This window comes from Petaurus breviceps, unplaced genomic scaffold (genome assembly GCF_028583685.1).
Source record: "Petaurus breviceps papuanus isolate PSGF00001 unplaced genomic scaffold, PetGlider_PUasm1.0 90895, whole genome shotgun sequence".
Taxonomy (NCBI): domain Eukaryota; kingdom Metazoa; phylum Chordata; class Mammalia; order Diprotodontia; family Petauridae; genus Petaurus; species Petaurus breviceps.
In genome coordinates, this window is record NW_027187372.1 from 6,558,016 (window position 1) to 6,568,560 (window position 10,545).

Sequence of the window (10,545 nt, forward strand, 5' to 3'; positions counted from 1 at the left end):
AAACAGTGATATTTGGGAACTGGTTAGATATATGTTATAAAGAAGAGTGAGAAGTAAAGGATAACCAAGTTTACAAGTCTGGAATACTAAAAATATGTATTTTTCATATTTTTCCTATTAATTTCCATAAATTTCAACAAAAGTAGGGAAATTTAGAAGAGAAGTAATTTGGTAATAAAGATAATGAGTTTGGATTTGTTTGTTTCTCTGACATAATGAATTTAAGATGTCTCCAGGATATGCTATTTTAAATGTTTATTAGGCAGCTGACAATGAGAAATTGATGCACAGGGGAAAGACTAACTAGGACTGGTGATACAGATTAGAAGTCATCAGCATATGAATGAAAAATTAAACCCATGAGAGCTGATGGGGTCACCAAAAGATGGAGTATAAAGAGAAAGGTAGGATTTTAGGTCAAAATCTTAGATTATATACTATATATATATATATATATATATATCAAAATCTTATATATACTATAATATTATATATTAGGTCAAAATCTTAGATTATAACTAGGACCTATTATTCTGATGATGAAATAGCAAAGGAAATTTAGAAGAAGCAGTTAACCAAGTACGAAGAAAACCAAAGTATAGGAGTGTCATGAAAGCCCAAAAAGTAGAGTGTGATCAACAGTGTCAGATTCAACAAACAGGTCCAGAAGAATGAGGCCTGAAAAAAAAGGCCATCTGATTTGTACACTGAGAAATCACCAGTACCTTTGAGAAAGTAGTTTCCATGAAATAATGACATTGGAAGTCAGATTACAAAGAGCAGAGAGTGAGAGAAAAGAGAGGAAGGAGGCAAGAAGTATAGAACATTTTTTTCCTAGGACTTTGGCTGCAAAATGCAGGAGAGCTATAAAATGATAGCTTGAGGAGATGGTAGGATATGGTGATGGTTTTTAAGAATGGAGAGACTTGGGCATGTTTGAAGGCAGGAACAAGGGAAGCAGCAGATAGGAAGGGACTGATGATTAGAAAGAGAATGTGCTGGAGAAGACCAAAGGAGATGAGATCAAGAGCACAAGTAGATGGTTTGAATTGTTGAATAATCTATAACAGAGAGACAAAACAGGAAGTTTCTGCAATAAACTAGGTAAAATGTCATAAATACTTATGTCTGAGCAGAAAGAAAGGTTCAATTTCAAGAGATGCTGTGGAAACAGAAACAGTGATATTTGGGAACTAGTTAGATATCTGTTATAAAGAGTGAGAAGTCAAGGGTAACCAAGTTTACAACTCTGGAATACTAGAAATATAGTGGAACTTTCAATGAAAATAGGGAAATTTAGAAAAGAAGTAATTTGGTAATAAAGATAATGAGGTTAGGTTTCACTTCTTTGGTTTATTAACCCCAGAACCATATATCCAATATATTTTCACTACCTTTTCATTAAATTTACTAAGCATCAATGTACATGTTGACTTTACTTGGGTGATCCTGTCTAGTTCATTTTTGAATTTTTTTTAACCTCTTTATTCTCTGAAAGAGATGTTGATACAAAAGGTTCAATTATTATCATGGGGTCCTTTTTATTATGCTTATTATGAGCAAATTGAGAGCTATCCCCTCTCCAAATGTTCACATTGAGTATGTGTGCCTGATCTGAGCCTTCTTAGCTCATATTGGTCTCACCATCCACAGTCATACACACTGTATTGTGACCTCAATACAGTGATATTATTTTGGTCTTATTCAAGCACAAACAACAACTACCTACCAATCAATCATGAGCAAGACAAAGCAAGATGAAGAAGTGCTCCATTAAATGATCTCTGTTGCTGCCTTGGTTACATTGCCATAGTAGGTGTTGTGCTGGACTTGGAGTCAATAATGCCTGGGTTTAAATCCAGCCTCACACTATGGATTCCACTCTCCTTTGTGGGCTTTCATGACACTCCTCCCCTTTGGTTTTGCTCAGACTTCCTGCATCTTCTAAATTTCCTTTACTATTTCATCATCAAGAATAATAGGGATTTAAGTTCCAGTATTTAAGTTTATGCTATCTTTGTTTCTTTTCTCTATTCTCTATTTGTATTTTAGTGTTTGAGTCTTAAAATTTTATGAAAGAATAATAGGCCCTAGTTATAAATACAATCTAAGATTTTGACCTAAAAGTCCTACTTTTCTCTTTATACTCTATCTCTTCATGACCACATCAGCTCTCATGGGTTGGGATTTTTCATTCCTATGCAAGTCACTTAACCTCTAAACTTCAGTTTCTGCAACCATAAGATGGAAATGATAATAGTACCTTCCTGACAGATCTATAAGGAACAAATGAGATAATGTTTTAAGTGCTTTTCAAACTTTGAAGTGCTATTATTATTACACAATGAAACCAGTTCCATCAATTCATTTGAGTCTTCAAAAAGAACCTCTGAGCCAATTACAAAATTCCTTAAGCTTTCTTTTTTTTTTCTTTTTGGAGGGCAATTGGGGTTAAGTGACTTGCCCAAGGTCACACGGCTAGTTTTCACGTTGAGTGTCCGAGGCTGGATTTGAACTCAGGTCCTCCTGATTCCAGGGCCAGTGCTCTATTCACTGTGCCACCTAGCCGCCCTCTTCTTTAAGCTTTCTTGCTTCCATTATAGCAATACTGTAACTATTGCTATGGTTTCATTCTTCTATTAATATGTCAATTCATTAATTACTGGACTTAAAACATGTAGCATACCAACAGTTAAATTCATGTTTATAGAAGGTCTAAAAGCTATGTATTTCTTAGCACTCTAAAAGTATTGAGAACTGATGCCAACCTGGAGAAAGATTTCTAGAATCATGTCTTAGAGTTCTTAACTTGATCTTCTGCTATTTTTATCAGTGGCTTGGATGATAATACAAATCATATTTGCAGATGACACAAAATTAGAAGGAATAACTAATATAATTGGAGGAAAGTCTTAGAACTCAAAAAGGGCTTGACAGATAAGATAAATGGAAATTTCATTTAACAATATGAAATTTAATAAGGTTGTTTATTAGCTCCTAGGATGGGGGGTTTTGTATTTAATTTTTCCCCAGTTACATGTAAACAACAATTTTTAACATTTGTTTTTAAAACTTCGAGTTCCAAATTTTCTCCCTTCCTCCCTCCCCACACCCCCTCATCAAGATGGCAAACAATTCAACATAGGTCATATATGTGTAGCCATGCAAAATATATCCATAATAGTCATGTTGTGAAAGAAAACATAGAATAAAAAAAACTGAAGAAAAATAAAGAAAGTGAAAAAGAAATTGCTTCAGTCTATATTCAGACACTTTCAATTCTTTCTCTGAGAATGGACAGCATTTTTCAACCTAATTCCTTCAGAGTTGTCATGAATCATTGTATTGCTGGGAATAGCCAAGTCATTCAGAGTTGATCATCCTAAAATATTGCTGTTACTTTGTACCCATTACATTTGACTTTGCATCAACCCATGTAAGTCTTTCTAGGTTTGTTTGTTTTTTTGTGGGGGTGGGGGGGTTGCTTCAATTTTTTTTTCATAGTTATTACTGCTACTTGTGTTTCCCTCCATCCTATTCCCCCTACTCCTATTTATTCTATTCTCTCTCTCCTTTTTCCCAGTCCCTCCTCAAAAGTGTTTTGCTTCTAATTACTCCTTTTCCCAATCTGCCCTCCCTTCTATCACCCCCCCCCTTCTCTTATCCCCTTCCCCTATTTTCCTGTAGGCTAACATAGATTTCTATACCCCATTGACTGTGTATATTATTTCCCAGTATGTTACATGTAAAAACAACTTTTAACATTCATTTTCAAAACTTTGAATTCCAAATGCTCTCCCTTCCTCCCTACCCACACACACTCATTGAGAAGGCAAGCAAAATCAATATAGGCTATGCATGTGTAATCATGCAAAACACTTCCATAATAGTCATGTTGTAAAAGACTTACTATATCTCCTACCATCCTGTCCTGCCGCCTGTTTATTCTAGTTTCCCCTTTGACCCTGTCCCTCCTCAAAACGATTTGCTTCTGATTACCTCCTCCCCCAATCTGCCCTCCCTTCTATCACCCCTCCTTATCCCCTTCCCCCTACTTTCCTGTAGGGTAAGATGGATGTCCATACCCAATTGAGTGTGTATATTATTCCTTCCTTAAGCCAATTCCAATGAGAGTAAGGTTCACTCATTCCCTCTCACCTCCCTCCTCTTCCCCTCCACTGTAAAAGCTTTTTCTTATCTCTTTTATGTGAGATAATTTACTCCTTTCTACCTCCCCCTTTTTCCTTCTCTCAGTACATTCCTTTCTCACCCCTTAATTTTATTTTTTAGATATCATCACTTTATATTCAACTCACCTTGTGCCCTCTGTCTATACATATTCTCTCCAATTACCCTAGTAATGAGAAAGGTCTTATGAGTTACAAATATCATCTTTCCATGTAGGAATGTAAACAGTTCAACTTTAATAAATCCCTTATGATTTCTCTTTCCCATTTACCTTTTCATGTTGGAGTCATATTTGAAAGTTAATTTTTCTACTTAGCTCTGTTTTTTTTTTTCTAAAGAATGCATTAAATTCCTCTATATCACTGAAAGTCAATTTTTCCCCTCTTTGATTACACTGTTTTGCTGGGTAGGTGATTCTTGGTTTGAATCCTAGTTCCTTTTATCTCCAGAATATCATATTTTAAGCCCTCTAGTCCCTTAATGTAGAAGGTGCTGAATCTTGTGTTATCCTGATTGTGTTTCCAGAAAATTTGAATTGTTTATTTCTGGCTGCTTTCAATATTTTCTCCTTGACCTGGGAACTGTTGTTTTGGCCTTAAGATTCCCCAGGAGTTTTTCTTTGGGGTTCTCTTTAGGAAGGGTTAAGGTGGATTCTTACAATTTCTTTTTTTTCAATTTCTATTTTACTTTCTGGTTCTAGAATATCAGGGCAATTTTCCTTGAGAGTTTCTTTTTATTTGCCTTTTTTTTTGGAGGGCAATTAGGGTTAAATAACTTGCCCATGGTTACACAGCTAGTGTTTGTGTGTGTGTGGCGGGGGGAGGGTGTTAAGTGTCTGAGGCCGGGACTGAACTCAGGTCCTCCTGAGTCTAGGGCTGGTGCTTTTACTCACTGCGCCACCTAGCCACCCATTCCTTGAGAGTTTCTTGAAAGATGATGTCTATATTCTTTTTTTGATCATGGCTTTCAGGTAGTCCAATAATTTTTAAATTCTCTCCCCTGGATCTGTTTTCCAGATCAGTTGTTTTTCCAATGAGATATTTCATAATATCTTCTATTTTTTCATTCTTTTGGTTTTGTTTAATAATTTCTTGATTTCTCATAAAGTTATTAGCTTCCATTTCCTCCATTCTAATTTTAAGAAATCATTTCCTTCAGTGAGCTTTTGGACCTCCTCTTCCATTTGGCCAATTCTGCTTTTTAGAGCATTTTTCTCCTCATTGGTTTTTTGGACCTCTTTTTCCATTTGGTCTAGTTTATTTTTTTAAGGTGTTATTTTCTTCAGTATTTTGTGGGGGTTCTCCTTTATCAAACTGTTGGTTTGTTTTCATGATTTTCTTACATCACTCTCATTTCTCTTCCCAATTTTTCTTTTACTTCTCTTACTTGATTTTCAAAATCCTTTTTGAGTTCTTCCATGGCCTAAGACCAATTCATATTTTTATTGGAGGCTTTGGATGTAGGAACATTGACTGTGTTGTCTACTTCTGGTTGTATGTTTTGATCTTCCTTGTCACCAAAGTAAAATTCTATAGTCTGAGGGGCAAGTCACTCAATCTCTCAGAATTGTAAGCAACTCTTTTAGAAGCTGCAGAGAAGGTATCAACCTTCATTGGTAGAAGGTGATTCCTCATTCAGATGTGCCCTCAAACAATGAAATCACAGGTCCAGTACCAACTCCCATTGAAGCTCTATTGATAGCTAACTTTTAGAAAGCACTTTAAGTTTTACAAAGTGATTGACATATATTATTATCGTTATTATCTCATTTGATACTCTGTGAAGTTGTAAGTGCTATTATTATCCTCATTTTCCAAATAAGAAAATTTAGGATGAAAAAGATTAAGTGAAGTCCACAGGTCACCAATAAATGCACTCAGAGGCAGGGTCTGAATTTAAGATTTCTAGACTCCAAGTTCCTCAGCTCTATCCACTAATTGGGCACTATGGACTTCAATCTGTCTGGTAGGAGCCCTCCTCCCAAAACTTGGATGTTGGTCTTACAGCTCAAGGAAACTAGAGCACAATTCCCTTCCTTACTTCCAGATAAATGGTGACTAATGGGAAAAAAGAAAACACTCACAAAGAAAGTAAACTAGGGGACAGATTAAAGGGATAGACATAATTAATGACATACTTATTAGTTGTCTGAATGAGTTAAAAAATGGGAGGCCTAAGAACTACATAGTATGTATGCATTGTTCTTCACTGATCAGGGCAGTCTGAGACATATCCTATTTGACTCATGGTTGTTGCCAATATTGTTGCTGTACCTTAGTTCTCAAAGAGAACCAATGGTATCACAAGGGTAATATCTTGACTTCCCAAGTTAATTAGACTTAAGTGAGGCAGAACTGCTCAATGTCAGTAGCTTATATATTCACAGCTGTAGGAAAAACTGGAAGTGTTGAAAGAGGAGGGGATATCTCAAGGTTATTTACCTGAGGACCAAAATCTCTTTACAAAATCCTAACATGGCACGCATAAGATTGGCATGTGTAAATACCGACCCATAATGATTATATATGTCAGCAGATGAGGCCTGCAGTATGACACGATAGAGTAACAGGTTCTACCAAAGCATCAAGGTTTCAATCTCAGTTCTACCACTTAACCACCTGTGTGACCTTGAAAAAAATCACTTCTCTGACCTGTTCCTCAGTTTCCTCATCTGTAAAATAAGCATCCTAGAAAGTCCCTTCTATCTCTAAATCTATGATCCTATAATCCAAAAAATTCTATAATTCTAAAGAAGATTCAGCATCTATTTGTAAACTTGGCCATCACTGAGGAACATCACAGCAACAACAAAAAAGATAATAACTAGCATTTACATAGCACTTTAAGGTTTGCAAAGTACTTTACATATGTTATCTCATTTGAGCCTCACAACAACTCTGTGTATTAGGTGAGATAATCATCTCTATTTTGCAGATGAGGAAACTGAAATTGAGAAAGGAAAAATGACTTGCCCAGGGTCGCATGGCTAACAAGTGTCTAAGGCAACGTTGGGATTCAAGTCTTCCTGACTCCAAGTCCAACTTTTTTGGAGTCAGACTTCCCATGCTTCCTTTAAGTCCCAACTAAAATCCCATCTACAGAAGCCTTTCCCAACCCTTCTTAATCTCAGTGCCTTTCCTCTGTTAATTATTCATTTATCTGCTGCCTAGTAACCCCAACACTCAATCATGGAAGATGTGCTCAGGCCTAGCTCAAAGCATTCTCAACTTTGCCAGAGGCAGATTGAGGTGAGAAATCTCATATTCTGACACTGGTCAGAGTACTACAGCCTACACTGAAACCACTAACCTAAATAAAAAAGGTTCTTTCCTCTGTTTTCAACATCCTGGGCCATCTTTTCCTACATTTCTCTGCTTCTGGAAGAAAGAAAACTATCACCTGTTTCCCTATTATATTGAAGTGATCTCTATTTCTATCACAGCCACAAGGAAGAATCTCAAACTGACACATCCAGTTTTTAAACCACATCAAAAGCTAAAGTCAAAGTGAGTATAGCAAAAGACAGATTGAACTATAATCAAGTAGAAACACTCTAACAAAGAGGGAAGCCGGAGAAAAGAGATGTACCATAGCGGGGAGCAAATAAGAAAAATGATCATTTAAAGAGCACTTGAAGTTTTTAAAGCACTCCACATACATTATCTCATTTGAGTCTCACAATTACACTGATCCTATGAGTAGCATTATTCCCATTTTCCAGTTGTGGAAATTGAAGCTCAGAGATCATAGGATCATAGATAACTAGCTAGAATATGTTTTAAGTGCTATTAATCCCAACTTTTTCATTTTGCAGATAAGGAAACTAGGTGGTACAGTGGATAGAGCTCCAGGCCTGGAGTCAGGAAGACCTGAGTTCAAATTCAGTCTCAGACCCTTTCTAGCTGTGCAACCCTGGAAAAGTCATTTAACCTTCTTTGCCTCCATTTCCTTATCTGTAAAATGAGTTGGAGAAGGAAATGGCAAATGACTCTAATATCTTTGCTAAGAAAATCCCAAAAGGGGTCACAAAGAATTAGACACTAAATGAATGAACAACAATTTCTTGAACAGAAGTCATTTGTTTTTTAAAGAAAGGCTGGGAATATTTATTTAGAAAGTGCTAGCCAAACCATGTCTATCATGTGAACATAAAATTTTCCTTTTCTTTAATTCTTCATTTATTTTCCCTTTACTGCCTGAAATCCAAGGCAACTTGTCCTGATAGAACTTTTATGACAAAGGAAGTTTCTTTCTGCTGTTGCCCATTTTGGGGGAAGGAGGAGGCAGGCCAGGAGGAGGGCTGTTGGGCATCAGAACCAGGAGGAGATAATGGAACCAGATTTTCCCAGGTGGCAATGGTTATGCAGATGTGCTATAATTGGCCCAAAGACCTTGGTGAATGTGGGGAAATAAAAGGCTGTGATCCTTTTTACCATTTGGGGTAATTTCCTTGCCAAAGGGAAGTAATAAATATGGAAACCATTATTTAACTCAGTTCCTTAACTGCTACATCTTGTTCTATCTGATCTGTTTTAGTTCAAGTTTTAAAAGAGCCCCCAGTCCCAGAAATCAAAGCTTTGGGCAACAAAGCCAAAGTCCCCAAATCTTATCAAACCAAGGGGGGCCCATTTGGTTTTATTATTTACCTCAGACCTGTGACTTCATTAGAACAGATAGCAACTAGTGAGGAAACCCCCTCTATTGATGCAGCTCTGCAACTCACCTTAGAGATATATCTTACAGGGTTTGTTGGGGCACCTGGAGAGGAACTGACTTGCTCAGGTGTAATGGGAATGTAAATTTTAAAGATCTTCCCTGCCCCTAGGCTAAAGTGCACCTGGAGCCTGGGGTGGGAGGCTTATTTTTCAGTAGATACTTCTTGATTGGCCAGTGAGTCAATAAGGTTGTTACATTCTCTGAGCCAGGAGCAGGCTATATAAACCCTGATTTGAGGCTTTGTTTTGGGGGCTCACTTTGAGAAGTGTTCTGTGATTTGATCAGATGAAACTCTGGGAAGCCATTGTTGAGAGCCCCTGGCTTTGAAAAACCCAGATGTTGATTTGGTATGGATGTAATGGTTGGACAGTTTGGAAATCTGTCTACTTGATCTGTTTTTCTGTCTTGATAATTCTGCCTGTATACTCTGAAGTTCAGGGTGCTGACCTTTTTCCCCCTGAACGAGGTAAACGATATATGTTTGACTGATTAAAGTAAGCTTGTTAACCCATTTTGAGTTGCTTTCCTTTATCAAAGCAGATCCAAGAACCTGTGTTGGCACCTGAGGACACTTGGGGTGCTTGCTTCTACATCAAGGCAGAGGCAAGAATTGATAGGGATCTTCTTGACACTGAGACCAGCTATTATGCACCATACTGTCAATGGCAGAGTTAACCATATGGAGAATGAGGTCTAGAGTGGTTCTGTTATGTCAAAGAGCTTATAAGAATGGAAAGGGAGGGGAAGAATACACTAATATGGGGGGGAGGGGAAAGGAGGAAAAATATGGAGAAATCATTTCATATAATGGATAGGGAAAATTATTTCACATAATTGGAATGCACAAGTAGGAAAAGGATGGGATGGTGGTAAAAGCTGACACAAACCTCATTCTCATCTGAACTGATCAGAAGAAGAAAGAAAAAATGCACACGTAACAAAAATCTATTTCACTCAACAGGGAAATAGGAGGGAAAAGGGAGAGAGAAGAAATAAGGAAAGTAGATTAATAGAGGGATTCATTCTAAGCAAAACAAACTCTAAAGATGTACAGAAATACTCATAGTAGCCTTTTTGTGGTGGCAAGGTAGTAGAAAATGAGGAAGTACACACCAGTTGGGGAATGGCTAAACAAGTTATGGCATATGGATGTGATGGAATAGTGTTGTGCTATAAGAAATGATGAAGGGGATAGTTTCAAAGAAGTCTAGGAAGACTTGTATGAACTAAAGCAGAGTGAAGTGAACAGAACCAGGAGAACAATTTATACTCTAACAATTAAAATGGAAGTCTGATCAACCATAATTCCAGAGGACTGGTCGTGAAAACATGCTACCTACCTCCTAATAGAGGAGATGAACTCAAAGTGCAGCCTAAGGCATATTTTTGGAATGCCCAATGCAGGAATTTGTTCTATTTCACTATACAGACTTCTGACAGAGGTTTTGTTTTCCTTTCTTTCTTAACTGAGAAAAGAAATTGAATTTTCATTGAAAAAATGAAATTCAATTTTTATAAATGTAATACAGTAGGGATAACATTGGCTCTGTGGGCAGCTAGGTGGTTCAATGAATAGAGCACCGGGTTTAGAATCAGGAAGACTCATCTTCATTGGTTCAAATATGGCCTCTTATTATACTA